Here is a 22,948-nt window from a genome sequence, read left to right on the forward strand (position 1 = left end):
GTTGAGTTCTAATTTTATTCCCTTGTGGTCAGAGAGAATGCAAGGTATAACTTCAATGTTTCTTAATTTAGACAAGTTTTCTTTGTGGCCTAAAATGTGGTCTATTTTAGAAAACGTTCCATGTGCTGCTGAGAAGAACGTGTATTCTGATGCTGCTGGGTGAAATGTTCGGTAAATGTCTGTTAAGTCTAGTTGGTCTATGCAGCTGTTTAGATCTGCGGTTTCTCTGTTGAGTTTTGCCGAGTTAATCTATCTAGTGGGGAGAGTGGTGTGTTAAAATCCCAAACAATTAATGTCTTTGGATCTATATGGGATTTGAGGGAAAGTAGTGTTTCTTTGATAAATTTGGGTGCTCCATTGTTTGGCGAATAGATATTTAGAATTGTAATATCCTCCTGAAGGAGAGATCCTTTAATTAGTATGTAGCGACCTTCTTTATCTCTTCTCACGAATTTTAATTTGAAGTCTATTTCATCTGATATTAGGATTGCAACTCCCGCCTGTTTATGAGGGCCGTTTGCTTGGTAGATTTTGTTCCAGCCTTTAACATTGAAAATGTGTTTGTTTTTACGGGCAAGATGTGACTCCTGCAGGCAGCAGATAGAAGGGTCTTGTTTTTTAATCCAACTAGACAGTCTATGTCGCTTAATTGGAGAGTTCAGTCCGTTAACGTTAAGAGATAGGACTGAGAGGTATTTGGGAGTTCCTGCCATGTTATCCACCTTCTTGGGGGCTGCGAAAACTGGGTTCTTCCTAAGGTTCTTGGATTCTCAGTTTGGGTGCAGTTTCTTGGCCTTTGTTGCGGTCTTGTTGGTTTTCTATGTGTAGGACATCTTTAAGAATCTTTTGTAGGGCTGGTTTGGTGGAGATGTATTGTTTCAATTTTTCTTTGCTATGGAAGGTTTTTATTTGGCCTTCAGTTATGAAGGAGAGTTTAGCTGGGTACAGTATTCTTGGTTGATAGTTGTTTGTTTTTAGGGCATGGCATACGTCATTTCAGGCTCTTCTTGCTTTGATTGTCTCTGCTGAGAAATCTGAGGTAATTCTGATTGGTTTCCCTTTATAGGTGATTACGCTTTTCTCCCTGACAGCTTTAAGGATCTTTTCCTTGGTCTGGGTTGATCCTGTGTGGATTATAATGTGACGGTGGGATGTCCTATTCTGGTCTGGTCTATTTGGGGTTCTAAAAGCTTCTTGTATCTGCTAGGATCCTGTTAAACAAATTTCCTAGACCATTAACTTCTGTTTCTAGGTGCTCCTCTACACCCATTATCCTTAGATTGGGCCTTCTGATGGTGTCTTCCAGGTGTTGGATAGACTTATCATATTTCTTGGACTTGTCTTGGATGGTTGTATGTTCTTTCTCTATAATATCTAGGCTGTCTTCAATCCCTGAGATTCGATCTTCTGCATGGTCTAACCTGCTGTCAAGACTCTCTACTTTGTTTTTTATCTCTTTTCCTTCTAATTGGTCAGCTTTGATGGCTTCAAGTTCTTTGTTGAAGCTCTGTTTTAGGTCTTGTATGAATTTCTTTACTTCCTTAATTTGGTGTTCAGTGTTTGTTCTCAAATCACTTAGTTGATTGGTTATGGTTTCTTTGGACTCCCATTCCTTCTGTTGGGTTCCATTCAGCATTCCCTTTGTGGTCTCCCTGACTTCCTTCAGCTCTTTGTTAATGGATTCCATGAATGCCTTTAGTGATCTTTGTGTATTCTCTACCTGGTATCTCAATTCCTGAATTACTCTTTGATTAGCTTCCTCCCGTCTGTGGGATTCCTGCAGTTCTCTTTGAGTGTTCTCTGCCTGCTCACGCCATTCCTCCCTTTCTCTTTGAGTATTCTCAAGTTGTTCACGCAAATCCTGTATCAGTTTTTGAGTAGCTTCCTCACGCTTGTGATATTCCTGTATAAACTTCTGGGATGCCTCCTCTCTCTCCCTATCACGCTCATACAGAGTCCTTTGTACATTGTCAAACTTCTCATTTATCATGTTTGCTATTAGTGTTTGTAGAGCTATTTGGGAACTCTCCTCTGGATTATTCTTTATCTGTTCTAATCCCTGATTATCAAGATTGGGAATTGAGATACCCGAATTTGCCATTTTTCTTGTGTTTTTCCGGCTTACTCTGCCCATTTGAGATGAAGATTGCACCAGTTTTGTGCTAGAACACTATCTTAAGGCAACCATCAACCAAAGTTTGCGTTTGTACAGTCAATGGTCTACAGATACAATCTAGTTCAACAGATACATCTATTCAACATCAAACAACTATATGTTAAAGGACTTCGAACCACAGAAAAGAATTTGGAAAACCAGAAAGTATTAGGATTAGGGAGAGATGTGGGTAAAAAATAGGAATAGATTGGTGTGGGGAGGCACAGGGAGAGTTAACTATGTCCTAATCACAATGTAGGAAATGGGTTGGGAAGGATGCAAGTAGAGAGAGAGAGTAAAAGAAGAGACGGAAAGGAGAATGAAGAGAGATCAGAAAAAAAAATAGAAACGTAAAAATTAATGTTATTATAGAGGTTAAAAGACCGTCTATTTAGAGAGGAATGTGAATATGTTCAGAGAAGGGGAGGGACATAGAGGAGATGTGAAAAACTTTAAGGATGGGAAAGGGAGAAGAAAAGGTCAGAAGTTCAGTAGAGCTAGACAAAAAAAAAAGATAATTAAGAAAGAAAGAAAAAGAGAAAGAAGACAAGAAAAGAAAGGAAAACGCTCATTCACATATTCCTAAAATAAAAATTATAAGATGAGAAAAAAAAAGTTACTGGAAAACAATTATTTTTTCAGAAGAGGCAAAAATTAAAGATTAATAAAAGTTTTAGAAGGGAAAAAATTTATATATATATATATATATATATATATATATATATATATATATATATATATATAAGGTAACAAAAAAAACAAGCAAAAAAAAGAAAAGAAGAAGAAGAAAAAAAAAAAAGAAAAAAAATTCTTTTGATTTTTTTTTGGGGGGGGAGGAGTGGGAAGAATCCTGTATCTCCCTTTTGTCTGTAACCAGTCTCTTGTTGGAGTCTCTGGTCAGCTTGAGGTCCTGTGGCTTGATTGGTTTCTTAAGTCGGTTGGTTGGAAGAAGCAGAAAAATGCTCTGCTTTACCCAAGCTTTTGAGATCCCCCTCCCAGGTTAGTTTTCTGGGAGGGTGATCTGCTTTGAGAATCACAAAAGAGGGGGATGTGGTGATGAGGCTAGGTTCTGGGTAGAGTTGAGGCCTTTCAACAAACAGTAGCTTTTCCCTGGGGCTATTTTGTGATAAAGCTCACAGCGCCCAGCCTGGAGCCATTCTCAGGGTTTCTGTTTTTCAATTGATTGTGGTGGCTGCTAGAGGGAGGGGCAGCCTCTGGCTCTGGTTACCTAGTGAGGCAAGGCACTCCGATGGCTGGCGCCTGAGCTGGGTGACTTTTCCCTGGATGGAGCTGAGTCTGGCAGGTCACTTCGCCATTAAGTTCTTGTGACCTGCTAAATGACTCGTTTTATTCCAAGGCCTGAGCTGGAGCTGGCAGCTCCTCCGAGCTTGGTCGGTATCCAAGATGGAGATCACCGGTGCTGGGGGGGGAGGGGTGGCCTTCCCTCCTCTGCTCCCTGAGAAGGAGTGAGGATGTCGGGCTTGTACTCACGCCGAGTCTTGGATACTGGGTCGTCTCTGGTCTGCAAACAGCAGGATGAAGATGTCCGTTCCTTGTTGGTTCTTGTTGGTGTTGAGTAGAATCCGCTCGTCCGCTGCGTCTGGCTCCTTCGTCCCGGACTCTCTGAGTCTCAGGTATGACCCCCGCGGCGGTGGTCGCTGCCGCGACCCTGCCACCGCAGCGGCAGCTGATGTGTTTCCTTGGCTTCCCTTCTCTTGTCTAACTCTCTGTCCTGTGATGGCACACTTGGTGTGATTCTCTGGCTTAGGACTGTTCACTGGAATTCTAAAACTGCTTTCTATGCGAGAGCTTGTTCAGATTCCAGCTTCTCCTCCGCCATCTTCCCGGAACTCGTCACCCTAATTCTTACCTTCACACTAATCCTAAACCTAACCCTAAACCAAACACTCACACTAAACCTAACCCTCACCATAACCTTAACCCTACCACTCATCCTAAACCTCATCCTAACACTAACCCTAAACCTAACCCTAATCCTAAACCTCACCATAACCTTAACCCTCACCCTCAACATAACCATAAACCTAAACATAACTCTAAAAATAACCCTAACCCTAAACTTTATCCTAACCCTCACCCTCACGCTAACCCTAACCCTAACCCTAACCCTCACCCTAAACCTAACCCTCACCCTCACCATAAACCTAAACCTAACCCTAACACTTACCCTCACCCTAACACTAACCCTAACCCTAAACCTCACACTGACTCTAAACCTCACCCTAAACCTTACCCTCACCCTAACCCTCATCCTAACCCTCACCCTATCCCTAACCGTAACCCTCAAACTAACCCTAACCCTCACCCTAACCTTAACCTTACCACTCACGCTAAACCTCATGCTAACCCTAACTTTAAAACTAACCCTAATCCTAAACCTCACCCTAACCATAACCCTCACCCTCAACGTAATCATAAACCTAAACATAACCCTAAAAATAACCCTAACCCTAACCTTTATCCTAACCCTCATCCTCACCCTAACCCTAACTCTAACCCTAAACCTCACCCTAAACCTAACCCGCACCCTCACCGTAAACCCATACAAAACCCTAACACCCTCACCCTAACACTAACCCTAACCTTAAACCTCACACTCACTCTAACCCTCACCCTAAACCTAACCCTAACCCTCAACCTTATCTTACCCTCACCCTAACCCTAACCCTTACCCTTACAGTAACCCTCAATCTCACCCTCACACTAATCGTAACCCTCACACTAAACCTCACCCTAATCATAACCTTCACTCTTACCATAACCCTCAAACTCACCCTAACCCTCACCCTTACCCTTATTCTTACCCTCACTCTAATCCTCACTCTAACCCTAACCCTCACCCTAACCTAATCTTATCCCTCACCCTAGTCCTCAACCTAACCCTAATGCTAACCCTAACCCTCAACCTAACCCTAACCCTAACCCTTAACCTCTCCCTAACCCTAACCCTCACCCCAACACTTACCCTCACCCTAACCCTCACACTAATGCTAACCCTAACGCTAAACCTCACCTCACCAGCAACCTCACTGTAATCGTAACCCTAACCCTAACAATAACACTAACCCTAACCTTAAAACTAATCCCTAACCCACACTCTCACCCTCACCTTCATCCTAAACCTAACCCTAAACCACTCCATAACCCTAACCCTAAACTCACACTCACCCTAACCCTCACCCTAAAACTTACCCTCACCCTAACCCTCACCTTAACACTAAACCTAACCCTAAACCTCACCTTAAAACTCACCCTAACCCTAACCCTACCCCTCATCCTAACCATCATCCTAACCCTGACACTAAACCCTCACCCGAACCCTATACCTAACACTAAACCTCACCTGCACCCTAACAGTCACGCTCACCCTCACCCTTACCCTAACTCTAAACCTTACCCTAACCATCAAACTATCCCTAACCCTCACACTAACCTTAAGCCTAACACTCGCCCTAACCCTAAGCCTCACCCTCATCTAACCCTCAGCCTATCCCTAAACCTAACCCTAACGCTCACACTCACCCTAACCCTAACACTCACACTCACCTTCAGCTTAAACCTAAGCCTAAAAATAACCCTAAACCTAACCCTCACAATCACCCTCATCCTAAGCATAACCCTAACTCTAAACCTAACCCTGACCCTCACCCTAACCCAAACCCTCAACCGAATCCTCACCCTCAACCTCACCCTAACCCTCACCATCAACCTAATCATCACCTTAAACATAACCCTCACTCTAACCCTTAGCCTAACCCTACCGTAACCCTAACCCTCACACTAACCCTCACCCTCAGGCTCACCATAACCCTAATCCTAACCCTAACCCTCCCCCTCCCCCTCATCCTAAACCTATCCCTAAACCTAACCCTCACCCTAACCATAAACTCCAACCTAACCCTAACCCTCACCATAACCCTAATGCTAACCCTAACCCTAACCCTAAACCTCACCCTCACCCTCACCCTCAGCCTAAGACTAACCCTATCCCTAACCCTCACACTCAACCTTACCCTAAAACTAACCCTAAGCCTCAACCTCACCCTCAACCTCATCCTAACCCTAACCCAAACACTCAACCCAACCTTCACCTTCACCCTCACCCTAACTCTCACCCTCACCCTAAACATCAACCTAACCCTAACCCTCACCCTAACCCTCACCCTAAACCTAACCCTCACATTAACCCTAAACTTCACCCTAACCCTAACCCTCAACCTAACCCTTACCCTCAACCTAACACTAAGCCAAACCCTAACTTGAACCCTCACAGTAACCCTAACCCTCACCCTAAACCTAACCCTACCCCTCACTCTACTACTCATTCTAACTCTAATCCCAACCCTAAAACTCACCCTCACCGTCACCCTAACACTCACACTAACCCTAACCATCACCCAAACCCTAATCCTCACACACTCCAGAACCCTCATCCTCACTCTAACATTCACCCTCACCCCAACCCTCACTCTTACCTTATCCTCACCCTTCCCCTCTCCCTAACTCAGACCCTAACCCTAACACTAACCTTCACCCTAATCCTAACCCTTACCCTCAGCCTCACCCTAAACCTTACCCTTACCTTAAATCTCACCCTAACCCTAACCCTCATATTACACATCACCCTAACCATAACCCTCACTCTAACCCTAACCCTATCACTCACACGAAACCTAACACTCCCCCTAAACCTAAACTCCAAACTAACACTAACCCTCATCCTAACCCTAACGCTAACCCTCACCCTATCCTTAATCCCTTATCCTCACTCTAACCCTAAGCCTCACAGTAACCCTAATCCTCACTGTAACCCTAACTCTACCCCTCACCCTAACCCTCACTCTAACCCTAACCCCAACCCTAACCCTCACCCTCACCGTCACCCTAACACTCAGCCTAACCCTCAACCTTATCCTCACACTAACCCTAACCCCAACCCTAACCCTCACCCTAAACATTAACCTCACCCTCACCGTAAACCTAAACCTCACCCTAACCCTAAACCTAACCCTAAACCTCACCCTAGCCCTAACCCTAACCCTATCTCTAACCCTCACCCTCACCCTAACCCTAACCCTCATCCTCACCCTAAACCTCACATTAACCCTAACCGTAATAATCAATCTAACCCTCACCCTAACCCTAACTCGAAACCTTACCCTAACCCTCACCCTAACACTAAACCTCACGCTTATATTAAACCTCACACTCAGCCTAACCCTCAACTTTACCCTTACCATCACCCTCACCCTAAACCTCACCCTATCCCTAACCCTCACCCTAGCCCTCACCCTAAACCTAACCCTAACCGTCACCCTCACCCTCACCCTCACCCTCATCATAACATTAACCCTATCACTATTCCTAACCCTAAACCTCACCCTCACCCTAACCATCACCTTAATTCTTACCTTCACACTAATCCTAACCCTAACCCTAAACCTAACTCTCACACTAAACCTAACCCTCACCATAACTGTAACCCTACCCCTTATCCTAACACTCACGTTAACCCTAACCCTAAACCTCACCCCAACCCTCAACCTAAACCTCACCGTCACCCTAAAGCTGACTCTAACCCTAATAATAATCCTAACACTCACCAGAACCCTAACCCTCACCCTCACCCTAACCCTCACCCTAATCCTCACCATAATTCTAAGCCTAACCCTCAGCCTAACCCTCACCCTAACCCTAAGGATAACCCTAATCCTAACACTCACCCTAACCCTAACCCTCTCCCTAACCCTAAACCTCACCCTAATTCTCATCCTAACCCTCACTCACACCTGCACCCTCAGCCTAACCCTCACCCTAACCCTAATGCTAACTCTAACCCTCACCCTAACCCTCATGCTATCACTTACCCACACCACAAACCTATCCCTAACCTTAAAACTCAACATCACCCTAAACCTCACCCTAACCCTAAACCTAATCCTAACCCTCACCCTAACACTTACCCTCACCCTAACACTAAACCTCATACTAACCCTAAGCCTCACCATAACCCTAAACCTCACCTTCACCATAACCCTAACCCTAATCCTAACCCTAACATTCACCCTAACCCCAAACCTAACCCTAACCCTAACACTAACTGTCACCCTAACCCTAACTCAAAACCTAAACCTCAACCTCAACCTAACCCTAACCCTAACCCTAACCCTAAACCTCACCCTAAACATAACCTTAATCCTCACCTTCATCCTAACCCTCATCCTAACCCTCACTCTAACCCTAACCCTAACCATCACCCTAACCCTAATCCTCAAGCTCAACCTCACCCTCAGCCTAACCCTAAACCTAAACCTATACCTAACCCTAACCCACACACTCACCCTCACCATAACCCTAACCATAATAATAACCTAACCCTAACACTAACCCTCACCCCAAACATAACCCTCACACTAACACTAACCCTCACCCTCACACTTCCCCTCACCCTAACACTAACCCTAACTCTAACACTAACCCTCACACTAACCCTAACTCTCAAATTAACCCTAAACCTCATCCTAACCCTAAAGCTAAACTTCACCCTCACCCTAGCCCTCACTGTAAACTTAATTCTAAACCTAACCCTCAACCTAATCATAACCCTCATCCTCACCCCAAACCTCACACTAACCCTAACTCTAATCCTCAATCTAACCCTCACTCTATCCCTAACCCTTAACCTAACACTCACCCTAACCCTAACCCTCACCCTTATCTTAACTCTCACCCTCAGCCTAACCCTCACTTTTACCCTTACAATCACCCTCACACTAACCCTCACCCATACCCTAACCCTCACCATAGCCCTCACCCAACCCTAAACCCAACCCTCACCCTCACCCTCACCCTCAGCATAACACTAACCCTATCACTATTCCTAACCCTAAACCTCACCCTCACCCTAACCGTCACCCTAATTCTTAACCTCACACTAATCCTAACCCTAACCCTATACATAACCCTACCCCTTATCCTAACCCTCACATTAACCCTAAATCTAACCCTCACCCTAACCCTCACCCGAAACCACCGTCACCCTAAACCTAACCCTAACCCTAATAATAACTGCAACCCTCACCCTAACACTAACCCTCACCCTCAATCTAACCCTCAACCTAACCCTCACCCTAATCCTAATCCTAACACTCAGCCTAACCCTCAAACTAACCCTAAGCATAACCCTAACCCTAACCCTCACACTAAACCTCACCCTAACCCAAACCCTAACCCTAACCCTCACACGCACCCTAACCCTCACACTAACCCTTAACCTCATACTCACCATAAACCTCACACTTAATCGAACCCTCACCAAAACTCTAACCCTAACCGTCACCCTCACGCTAACCCTAACCCTAACCCTCAGCCTAACCCTAAAACTCACCCTAATCCTCACCTTAAACCGCATTCTCACCCTCACCCTCACCCAATCCCTATACCTAACCCTCACCCTAACCATCACCCTAACCCTAATGCTAACTCTAACACTCACCCTAACCCTCATGCTATCACTTACCCACACCACAAACCTAACCCTAACCTGAACCCTCACCCTCACCCTAAACCTCACCCTAACCCTAAACCTAATCATAACCCTAACCCCCACCCTCAACCTAACCCTCACCATAACCCTTACCCTCACCCTGACCCTCACCCTAACCATAACACTCACACTAAACCTAACCCTCACCCTAAACCTAACCCTACCCCTCACCCTAACCCTCACCCTAAACTTAGCCCTAACCCTAACCCTCACCCTCATGCTAGCCCTCAACCTAAACCTAATTCTAACCCTAACCCTCATCCTCACCCTAAACCTCACACTAACCCTAACCCTAATCCTCAATCTAACCCTAACCCTAACACTTACCCTAACCCTCACCCTAACCCTAACCCTCACCCTTACTGTAACCCTCAGGTTCAGCCTAACCCTCAACTTTACTCTTACCATCACGCTCATACTAACCCTCACCCTAAACCGAACCCTCATCCTAACCCTCCCTCTAACCCTAACCCTAGCCATCACCATAACACTAACCCTCAACCTCACCATCACCCTCAGCCTAAACCTATGCCTAAACCTAACCCTAACCCTCACCCTCACCCGAGCCCTCACCCTAACCCTAATTCTATCCCTAACCCTCCTGCTAACCATCACACTAACCCAAAGAATGAACATCACCCTAAACCTAATACTCATATCCACCCTTACCCTCAGCCTAACCCTAAGCCTAAGCCTAATCCTAACCCTAACCCTCATACTCACCCTCACCCTAACCCTAATCCTAACCCTAATCCCAACCCTAACCCTAAACCTCAACCTAACCCTCACCCTGTACCTAATGCTAACCCTTTACACTAACCCTAACCCTGACCCTCACCCTAACCCTCCCCCTCAACCTAACTCTAACCCTCAACCTCACCCTGACCCTATCCCTAATCCTAACCCTAAGCCTAAAACTCACCCTAACCCTAAATCTAACCCTCACCCTCACCCTCACCCTCACCCAAACCGAAAGTCAAACCCTAACCCTAACATTAACACTAATCCTAACCCTAAAACTAACCCTAACCCTAATCCTAACCTTCACTCACAGCCTCACCCTCACTGCAAATGTAACAGTAACCATAACACTTACAACAACCCTAACCGAAATCGTAACCATCACCCACTCCCTAACCCTAATCCTAACCCTAACCATCACGCTAACATTAACCCTCACCCTTACTGAAACCCTAACCCTCATCTTAACTCTCACCCTAACCCTAAGCCTAACCCTCACCCTAAACCTTAACCTCACCCTAATCCTAACACTAAGCCTAACCTAAACCCTACGCTAAACTTCACCCTCAGCCTAATCCTAACCCAAACCCTAACCCTCAACCTAACCCTCAACCTAACCCTAACCCCAACCCTAAACCTCACATTAAACCTAACACTCACCTTAACCCTAACCCAAACCCTCACACTAACCCTGATGCTAACTCTAACCCTCACCATTATCAGAACCCTAAACCTAACCATAAAACTCACCTTCAGGCTAACTCTAAACCTAAACCTAACCCTAACCCGCAACCTAACCCTAACCCTAAGCTTCACCGTCAACCTCAGCCTAACCCTAAGCCTAAGCCTAACACTAACCCTAACCCGCACACTCAGCCTCACCTTAACCCTAATCCTAAACTTACTCTATCCGTAAACCTAACCCTCACCATAACCCTCACCCTAAGCCTAACCCTAACACTAACCCTAACCCTAACCCTCACCCTAACCCTCACACTAACCCTAACTCTAAACCTAAACCTCAACTTCACCCTAACCCTAAATCTAACCCTAAGTCTAACCCTAAATCTCACCCTAACCCTAATCCTAAACCTCACCCTCACCCTCAAACTCACCATAAACATAAACCTAACCCTAACCCTAACAATAACCCTAACCCTAACCCTAAACCTCACCCTAACCATAACCCTCACCGTAACGCTAAACCTCACCCTAACATTTACCCTCAACCTAACACTTACACTCACACTAAACCTAACCCTCACCATAACCCTAAACATCACCCTAACGCTAACCCTAACCCTCACCCTAACCCTAATTCTAACACTAACCCTCACCCTAACCCTAACCCTCATCCCAACCCTAACCCTCACCCTAACCCTAAACCTCACCGTTACCGTAACCCTCGACCTCAGACTAACCCTCAGCTTTAACTTTAACGACACCGTCAAACTAACCCACACACTAAACATAAACTTAAGCCGAACCCTAACTCTCACCATAACCCTAACACTAACACTCACCTAACACTAACCCTCATCTTCACACTCACCCTCAGCCTAACCCTAAGCCTAAACCTAATCCTAACAATAACCCTCACACTCACCCTCTCCCTAACCCTAATCCTAAACCTCACCCTAACCCTAGCCCTCACCCTAACCCTAATCCTAAACCTAACCCTCACCCTAACCCTAACAAACACCCTCAACCTAATCCTCACACTAACTCTAACCCTAACATCAGCCCTAACAATAACCCTCACCCTAACCCTATCTCTAATGGTAAACCTCAAACTCACACTGACCCTAACCCTAACCCTAACCCTAAACCTCACCCTAACACTAACCCTAAACCTCACCCTCACCCTAACCCTATTCCTAAACCTAACCCTCATCCTAAACCTCACCCTCACCCTAACCCTAACCCTCACCCTAACCCTAACCCTTACCCTCAACCTAACTCTCAGACTAACCCTAAGCCTAACCCTAAACCTAACCCTAACCCACTCACTCACCCTCAAACTAACCTTAATCCTAACCATAACCCTAACCCTAAATCTCACACTAACTCTAAACATAAAATTAACCCTAACCCTAACCCTCATCCTAACCCTGACCTGAACCCTAACTCTAAACCTAAACCTCAACCTTACCCTAACCCCAACTCTAACGGTAACCCTAAACCTCTCCCTAAACCTAACCCTCACTCAAACCCTCAACATAACCCTAACCTTCACCCTAACTATAACCCTCACCCTAACCCTAACCCTCACCCTAACCCTTACCCTCACCCTAACCATAACCCTCACTCTAACCCTAACCCTCACCCTAACCAAAACACTCATCCTAATCCTAACCCTCTCACTAACACTTACCCTCACCTTAACACTATCGCTCACTATAACACTAACCATCACACTAACCCTAACTCTCACCCTAACCCTAAACCTCACCTTAACCCTAACCGTCAGCCTCACCCTAGCCCTCACTCTAACCCTATTCTAACCCTAACCCTCACCCTAAACCTAAACCTCATCCTTACCCTAAACTCACACTAACCCTAACCCTAATCCTCAATATAAAACTCACCCTTACCCTAACCCTCACTCTAACCCTTACCCTAACCCTCACCCTAATCCTAACGCTCACCCTTAGGGGAACACTCACCCTCAGCCTAAACCTCACCTTTACTCTTACCGTCACGCTCATCCTAACCCTAATCCTAACCCTAACCCTCATCCTAACACTCACCCTAAACCTAACCCTGTCCATGACCCTAACCCTAACCCTCATCCTCACCCTCAGCCTAACCCTAGGACTAAGCCTAATCCTAAACCTAACCCTCACCCTCACCCTAGCCCTCAGCATAAACCTAATCCTAACCCTAACCCTCATCCTAACCCTCACCCTAACACTAACCCTAACTTTAACCCTCCAACATTAAATCTATCACTAAACCTCACCCTCACCCTAACTCTAATCCTAAACCTAACCCTAAACCTCACCCTAACCCTATCCCTAACCCTCACCCTCAACCTCACCCTCACCCTGACCATAACTCTAACCCTAACCCTACAAATAACACTAATCTTATCCCTAAACCTAATCCTAAACCTAACCCTAAACCTAACACTCACCCTAACCATAATCTTAACACTAAGCCTCATCCTAACCCTAACCCAAACCCTACAACTAACCCTACACCTTACCCTAACACTAACCCTAAACCTCACCCTTACCTTAGCCCTCACCCTAACCCTAATCCTAACCTTAACCCTCATCCTAACCCTCCCCATAACCCTAACCCTCAACCTCACCCTAACTCTGACCATCACCCTCACCCTCACCCTCAGCCTAACCATCACCCAAAACCTATTCCCCACCCCACCCTCACCCTCAGCCTAACCCTAACCATAACCCTCACCCTCAGTCTCACCCTCACCCTAACCCTAACTTTAACCCTAACCCTCACCATAACTCTAACACTAACCCTAACAATAACACTAATCCTAACCCTAAACCTAACCCTAATCCTTACCTTAACCCTAACCCTAATATTAACACCCATCCTCATCCTAACCCTAATCCTAATCATAATCCTCACCCTAACCCTAACCCTCAGCATTACTGTAACCCTAACATTCATCCTAAACCTCACCCTAACCATAACCCTAAACCTCACCCTAACACTAACCCTAACTCTCACCATCACCCTAGCCCTCACCCTAACACTAATCCTAACCCTAATCCTCATCCTAAACCTCACCCTAACCCTAACCCAAACCCTCACCCTAACACTAATCCTAAAACTAACCCTCACTCTAACACTAACCCTAACCCACACCCTCAACATCAGCCTACTAAACCTAACCCAACACTAACACTAACCCTCACCCTCAACTAAGCCACACCTTAACCCTAACTCTAACACTAACACTAACACTAACCCTCACACTCAGCCTCACTCTAAACCTAACTCTAAACCTAAACCTCACCCTCACCCTAACCCTAACCCTAACCTAATCCTAAACCTCACCCTAAACCTAACCCTAAACATCAACTTCACCCTAGCTCTCACACTAACCCTAATCCTAAACCTAACATTCATCATAACCCTAGCCATGACCCTAACCCTAACACACACCCTAACCCTAAACCTCACCCTCACCCTCTCCCTTAGTCTAACACTAAGCCTAACCCTAACACTAACCCTAAACATCACACTCACCCTAAACCTAACCCTTATCTTCATCCTAACCCACAACCTCAGCCTAACCCTCACCCTAACCCTAACCCTAAAACTAACCCTAATCCTAAACCTCACCCTCAGCCTCACCCTAACCCTAAATCTAACCCTAAACCTCACCCTCACCATCACCCTAACCCTAACCCTAACCCTAACCCTAATCCTAAACCTCACCCTAACCCTAACCCTAAACCTCACCCTCACCCTAGCCCTTACACTAACCCTAATCCTAACTCTAAACCTCATACTAACCCTCCCCCTAAACCTATCCCTAACCCTGAACCTAACCCTAGACCTCACCCTCAACCTCACCCTCATCCTAACCCTAAGGCTAACCCTAAAAGTTAACATAACACACACACTAACCCTCACCCTAAGCCTAAACTTATCCCTAACCCTAACCCTAAACCTCACCCTAACTCTTACCCTAACCCTAAACCTAACACTATCCCTAAACCTAACGCTCACCCTCAGCCTCATCCTAACCCTAACTCTAACCCTAAACCTCACCCTCACCCTAAACCTAACTCTAAACTTACCTAAACCCTAAACCTCACCCTAAACCTAACCCTAACCCTCAACCTCACCGTAACATTAACCCTAAACCTAACCCTAACAATAACCCTAACCCTAATCCTAAACCTCACCCTAACCACAACCCTCACCCTAAACCAAGCTCTCACCCTAACACTTAACCTCACCCTAACACTAACCCTAACCCTAACAGTAACCCTCACACTAACCCTAACTGTAACCCTAACCCTAAACCTCAACTTAACCCTCACCCTCACCCTAACCGTAACACTAAGCCTAGCCCTAACAATAACACTAACCCTAACACGAACCATCACCATCACCTTAGTCCTCAACCCCACCCTCTCCCTCAACCTAACCCTAAGACTAAGCCTAACGCTCACCCTAAAACTCACACTCACCCTCACCCTAAACCTAATCCTAAACCTAAACCTATACCTAAACCTCAACTTATCCCTCACCCTCACCCTAAACCTTACACTAACCCTAACCCTAAAAATCACCCTAACCCCAACTCTAACACTAACCCTAACAGTAATACTAACACTAAAACTAAACCTAACCCTCACCCTAAGCCTCCCCCTAACACTATATCTAATCCAAACCCTCACCCTCAGCCTAACCCTAACCCTAACCCTTAATCCCACCCAAAACCTAACCCTAACCCTCACCCTCACCGTAAATCTAACCCTAACCCTAACAATAACACTAACCCTAACCCTCACCCTAACCCTAACAATCACCCTCACCCTTACACTCAGCCTAACACTAAGCCTAAGCCTAACCCGGACCCTAACCCTCACACTCATGCAAACCCTTACCCTAATCCTAATCCTAACCCTAAGCCTAGCCCTCACCCTCATCCTAACCCTCACCCTAACCCTAACTCTAACACTAACCCTAACCCTAACCCTCACCCTCAGCCTCATCCTAACCCTAACTCTAACCCTAAATCTAACCTTCACCCTATCCCTAAACCTCACCCTAAACCTCACCCTCACCCTAGCCCTCACCCTAACCATAATCCTAATCCTAACCCTCAACCTAATCCTCACCCTCACACTAACCCTAACCCTCACCCTCACTCTAACCCTAAACCTAAGACTAAAGCTCAACCTAACCCTAACCCTCACCCTCATCATGACCCTTACACTAACCCTCACCCTAACCCTAAACCTAACCCTCAACCCCACCCTCGCCCTCACCATAACTCTAACTCTAACCCTAACAATAACACTAACCCTAACCATCACACTAACCCTAATCCTCAGCCCCACCCTCATCCTCAGCCTAACCCTAAGCCAAAGCCTAAACCTCACCCTAAACCTCACACTCACCCTCACCCTAATCCTAATACTAAAGCTACCCCTAACCCTCACCCTAACGCTAAATCTATCCCTAAACCTCAACCTAAACCTCACCCTCATCCTAACCCTAACACTAACCCTAACCCTAAACCTCAGCCTAACCCTAATCCTCAGCCTCACCCTCACCCTAATGCAAACCCAAAACCTAACCCTCACCCTAACCCTAAGCCTAACCCTAACCCTAACCTCACACTCACCCTCAACCTAACCCTAATCCTAACCCTATCCTTAAACCCAACCTTCAAAGTCAGCCTCAGCCTAGCCCTCACCCTAACACTAATCCTAACCCTAAACCTCATCCTAACCCTCACTGTAACCCTAACCCTAACCCTAACCCTCATGCTCAGCCAAAGATTAAGCCTAAGCCTAAACCTAAGCCTAACCCAAACACTAACCCTCTCCCTAACCCTAACCCTAACACTAACCCTAATTCTAACCCTAAACCTCACCCTCACCCTTACCTTAACTCTAACCCTAACCCTAAACCTAAAATTCATCCTAACCCTAACCATGACAACACCCTAACCCTTAACCTAATCCTAATCCTTTCACTAAGCCTAACCATCACCCACACCCTATCCCTCACCCTAACCCTAACTCTATAACTAACCCTAACCCTAAACCTCACACTCAGCCTCACCCTAACCCTAACTCTAACTCTAAACCTCAACCTCAACCTAACAGTAACCCTAAACCTAACGCTGAACCTCACCCTAACCCTAACACTAAAACTCACCCTCACCATAGCCCTCACCCTAACCCTAAACCTCAACCTAACCCACACCCTAACATTAACCCCAACACTAACCCTAACATTAACCCTCGACCTAACGCTCCAACTAAACCTAAATCTAACCCTAAACCTCACCCTCACCCTAACTCTAATACTAAGCCTAACCCTAACCCTCACCCTCAGCCTCATCCTAACCCTAACCCTAACCCTAACCCTAACCCTAACCCTAACCCTCACCCTCACCCTCACCCTCACAATAAATCTAACCCTAACCCTAACAATAACACTAATCCTAACCCTAAAATTAACCCTAACCCTAACCCTAATCCTAACATTCGCCCTCACCATAAACATAATCTTAAACCTAACCCTCACCCTAACCCTAACCCAAACCCTAACCCTAACCCTAAACCTTACCCTAAAACTCCCCCTAAACCTAACTCTAACTCTAAAATTCACCTTCACCCTAACAATAACCCTAAGCCTAACCCTAATCCTCACCCCCAACATCACCCTCAACCTAACCCTAACCCTAATCCTAAACCTCACCCAAACACTAACCCTAACTCTCACCCTCACCCTGGCCCTCACCCGAACCCTAATCCTAACCCAAATCCTCATCCTAAACCTCACCATAAACCTAATCCTAACCCTCACCCTAATCCTAAGACTTACCCTTACCTTCAAACTAACCCTAACCCTCACCCTCACTGTAACCCTAACACTAACCCTCACCCTAACCCTAAATTTAAGTCGAACCCTAAATTGCACCCTAACCCTACCCCTAACTCTCACCCTAACCCTAACCCTCACCATCACCCTCACCATAAGCCTAACCCTAAGCCTAACCCTAACCCTAAACCTAACCCTTACACTCACCCTAAACCTTACCCTAATCCTAATACTAACACTAAGCCTTACCCTCACCCTAACCCTCACCGTAACCCTAACTCTAACACTAACCATAACCCTAACCCTCACCCACAGACTCAACCTAAAGCTAACTCTATACCTAAACCTCACCCTAACCCAAACCCTAACCCTAAACCTAACCCTAAACCTCACCCTAATCCTAACCCTAAACCTCCCCCTCCCCCTAGTCCTCACCATAAACCTACTCCTAACCCTAACACTCATCCTAAACCTCACCCTAACACTAACCCTAACCCTAACCCTCAACATAACCCTAACCCTCACCCTCACTGTAATTCTTACCCTAACAAGCACCCTAACCCTAAACTTAACCCAAACCCTAACTCTCACCCTAATCCTAACCCTAACATTCACCCTAACCCTAACCTTCACCATAACCCTCACCTTCAGCCTAACACTAAGCCTAAACCTAACCCTAACCCTAACCCTCATACTCACCCTAAACCTAACCCTAATCCTAATTCTAACACTAACCCTAATCCACACCCTCACCCTAACCCTCACCTTAAGCCTAACCCTAACATTAATCCTAAACCTAACCCTAACCCTAAACCTCATGCTCACCCTAAACCTCACACTAACGCTAACACTAATCCTCAATCTAACCCTCCCCCTCATCCTCACCCTAGCCCTCACCCTAACCCTATTCCTCAACTTCATCCTAAACCTCAAACTAAACCTAACACTAATCCTCAATCTAACCCTCACCCTCACCCTAACCCTAACCCTCACCCTGAACCTAACCCTACCCCTAAAACTCAACCTCAACCTAACCCTAAATCTAAACCTAATCCTAACCCGAAACCTCACCCTATCCCTAACCCTAACCATCACACTCAACCTCATGCTCAGCCTAACCCTAAGCTTAACACTAAACCTAACCCTAACACTCAGCCTAACCCTTACCCTAACTCTAACTCTAAAGCTCACATTCACCTGCACCCTCACCGTCACTGTAATTCTAAACCTAACCCTAACACTAACCCTAAACCTCACCCTAACTCTAACACTAACCCTAACCCTAACCCTCACCCTAACCGTAATTCTAACCCTAACCTTATCCCAAACCCTAAACCTCACCCTAACCGCAACCCTAATCCTAACCCTAACCCTCCCCGAACCCTATATCTAACCCTAAACCTCACCCTCACCCTAACACTAACACTAACTCTAACCCTAACCCTCACACTAACCCTCATCCTTACCCTATATCTAAACCAAACTTCAACCTCACCCTCACCCTAACCCTAACCCTAACTCTAAACCCCAACCTAACCCTAACACTAACCCTCACCCCCACTCTCACCTTCACCGTAACTCGAACCCTAACCCTATCAATAACACTAACCCTAACCCTAACCCTAACCCCCACACCCACCCTCAGCCTAACACTAAGCCTAAGCCTAACCCTCAGGCTAACCCTCATACTCATGCTCACCCTAACCCTAATCCTAACCCTAAACCTATCCCTAAACCTCAAACTACCCCTCACACTCACCCTCTCCCTAACACTACCCCTAACCCTAAACCGCACCATAACCCTCCCCCTAAAACTAACTCTAACCCTAAACATCACCCTCACCCTAACCCTAACACTAACTCTAACCCTAAACCTCACCCTAAGCCTAACCCTCACCCTCATCCTCAACCTCACTGTAACTCTAACCCTAATCCTAACAATAACACTAACCCTAACCCTAATCCTAACCCTAACCATAACCCTCACCCTCATCCTCACCCTCACAGCAAACTTAACCCTAAACAAAACACAAACAATAACCCTAACCCGAACCCTAACACTAATCCTCACCCCCACACTCAACCTCAGCCTAAACCTAACCCTAACCCTAACCCTCAAGGTAACCCTAATCCTAACCCTAACACTAACCCTAAACCAAACCCTAAACCTAACCCTAATCCTCAGCCTCACCCTCACCCTAACCCAAATCCTAACACTAACCCTCACACTAACCGTAAGCCTAACCCTAACATTACTCCTAACCCTCACACTCACCCTCACCCTAACCCAAATCCTAAACCTAAACCTATTCCTAAACCTCACCCTAGCCCTCACCCTAAACCTAATCCTAACCCTAAACCTCATTGTAAACCTCATCCTATCCTTAACCCTAACCCTCACCCTAACCCTAACCTTCACCCTCATGCTCGGCATAAGCCTCAGCCTAAGCCTAAGTCTAAACCTAATCCTCACCCTATCCCTAACCCTAACACTATCCCTAACTCTAACCCTAACCCTCACCCTCACCCTAAACCTAACTCTAACACTAACCCTAAATCTAAACCTCATCCTAACCCTAAGTGTAACCCTCACCCTCACCATAACAGTAACCCTAAACCTAACAATAACACTAACCCTAACGCTAACCCTCACTCTAACCATAACCCTCACCCTAACCCTCACTCTAACCCTAACTCTAACCCTAAACCTCACCCTAACACTAACACTAAACCTCACACTCAACCTAGCCCTCACCCTAACCCTAATCCTAACCCTAATACTCATCCTGTCCCTCACACTAACCCTAACCCTAAACCTCACCGTAACCCTAACCGTAACCATCAACCTAACCCTAACACTCACCCTCAATGTAACTCTAACCCTCATCCTATCCCTCATGCTAACCATAATCCTAACCCTAAACTTCACCCTAACTGTAAGCCTAACACTCACACTCAACATAACCCTTACTGTAATTCTAATCCTAACCCTAATCCAAAACCTCACCCTAAGCCTCACCTTAACCCAAAGGCTAAACCTAAATCTCAACCTCACGCTAATCCTAACCCTAACCCTCAGCCTAAGCCTAACCCTAAACATAACACTCACCCTAGCCCTCACTCTAACCCTAATCCTAACCCTCAACCTCATCCTAACCCTCCCCATATACCTAACCCTAACCCTCACCTTAACCCTAAACCTCAGCCTCAGCCTAACCCTAAGCATAAACCTAAGATTAAGCATAAACCTAACCCTAAACCTCACACTCACCTGCACTCTCACCCTCACCCTAACCCTAAACCTAAACCTAACCCTCAACCTGACCCTAAACCTAACACTAACCCTTGACTTAACCCTCACCCTAACTCTCCCCCTAACCCTATATCTAACCCTAAACCTCACCCTCACGCTAAACCTAACCCTAACCCTAAACCCCACCCTAACCCTAAACCTAACCCTCACCCGAACCCTCACCCTCACCTTAACTCAAACCCTAACCCTAACAATAACACTAACCCTAACCATAAACATCACGCTAACTCTAATCCTCACCCCCACCCTCACCCTCAGCCTAACCATAAGCCTAAGCCTAACCCTCACCCTAAGCCTCATACTCATGCTCACCCTAACCCTAATCCTAAACCTAACCCTATACCTGAACCTCAACCGAATCCTCACCCTCACCCTAACCCTAACACTAACCCAAACCCTAAACCTCAACCTAACCCTCCCCCTAAACCTAACTCTAACCCTAAAACTCATCATCACCCTAACAATAACCCTAAGTCTAACCCAAATCCTCAGCCCCACCCTGACCCTCATCCTAACCCTAACCCTAACTCTAACCCTAACCCTAACACTAAACCTCACCATATCCCTAACCCTAACCCTCACACTCAACCTCATGCTCAGCCTTACCCTAACACTAAACCTAAACCTAACCCTCACACTCACCCAAACCATTACCCTATTCCTAATCCTAACATTAAGCCTTACCCTCCCCTTCCCCCTACTTCCTCACCGTAACACTAACTCTAACACTAACCCTAACCCTAACACTGAGCATAACCCTAACCCTAACTCTAAACCTAAGCCTCAAACTAACCTGCACCCTCACCGTCACTGTAATTCTCACCCTAACTCTAACCCTAACCCTAAACCTCACCCAAACCCTAACCCTATCCCTAACCTAATCCTCACCCTAACCCTATATCTAACCCTAAACCTCACCCTTACCCTAACCCTAACACTAACCATAACCCTAACCCTCAACCTAATCCTAACCCTAACTCTAACAATCAACCTAACCCTAACCCTCACCCTCACTGTAACCCTAACCCTAACCCTAAATTTAACTCGAACAATAACTCTCACCCTAACCCTACACCTAACTCTCACCCTAACACTAACCCTCACCCTCAACCTCACCTTAAGTCTAACCCTAACCCTAAACCTAACCCTCACACTCACCCTAACCCTTACTCTAATCCCAATCCTAACACGAAGCCTTACTCTCAACCTCACCCTAATCCTCACAGTATAAATAACTCTAACACTAACCCTAACCATAAACCTCACCGTCAGACTCAACCTAAACTTACCTCTAAACCTAAACCTCACGCTCACCCTAACCCTAACCCTAAACCTAACACTAAACCTCACCCTAACCCTAACCCTAAACCTCACCCTCACCCTAGCCCTCACCCTAATCCTAATCTTAACCCTAACCCTGATCCTAAACCTCACCCTAACACTAACCATAACCCTAACCCTCAAACTAACTCTAACCCACACCCTCACTGTAACCCTTACATTAACCCTCACTCTAACCCTAAACTTAACCGGAATTCTAACTCTCACCCTAACCTTAACACTAACACTCATCCTAACCCTAACCCTCACACTCACCCTCATCTTCAGCCTAACACTAAGC

The sequence above is a fragment of the Dipodomys merriami genome, unplaced genomic scaffold (genome assembly GCF_024711535.1).
Source record: "Dipodomys merriami isolate MVZ:Mamm:240054 unplaced genomic scaffold, mDipMer1.0.p SCAF_74, whole genome shotgun sequence".
Classification (NCBI taxonomy): Eukaryota; Metazoa; Chordata; class Mammalia; order Rodentia; family Heteromyidae; genus Dipodomys; species Dipodomys merriami.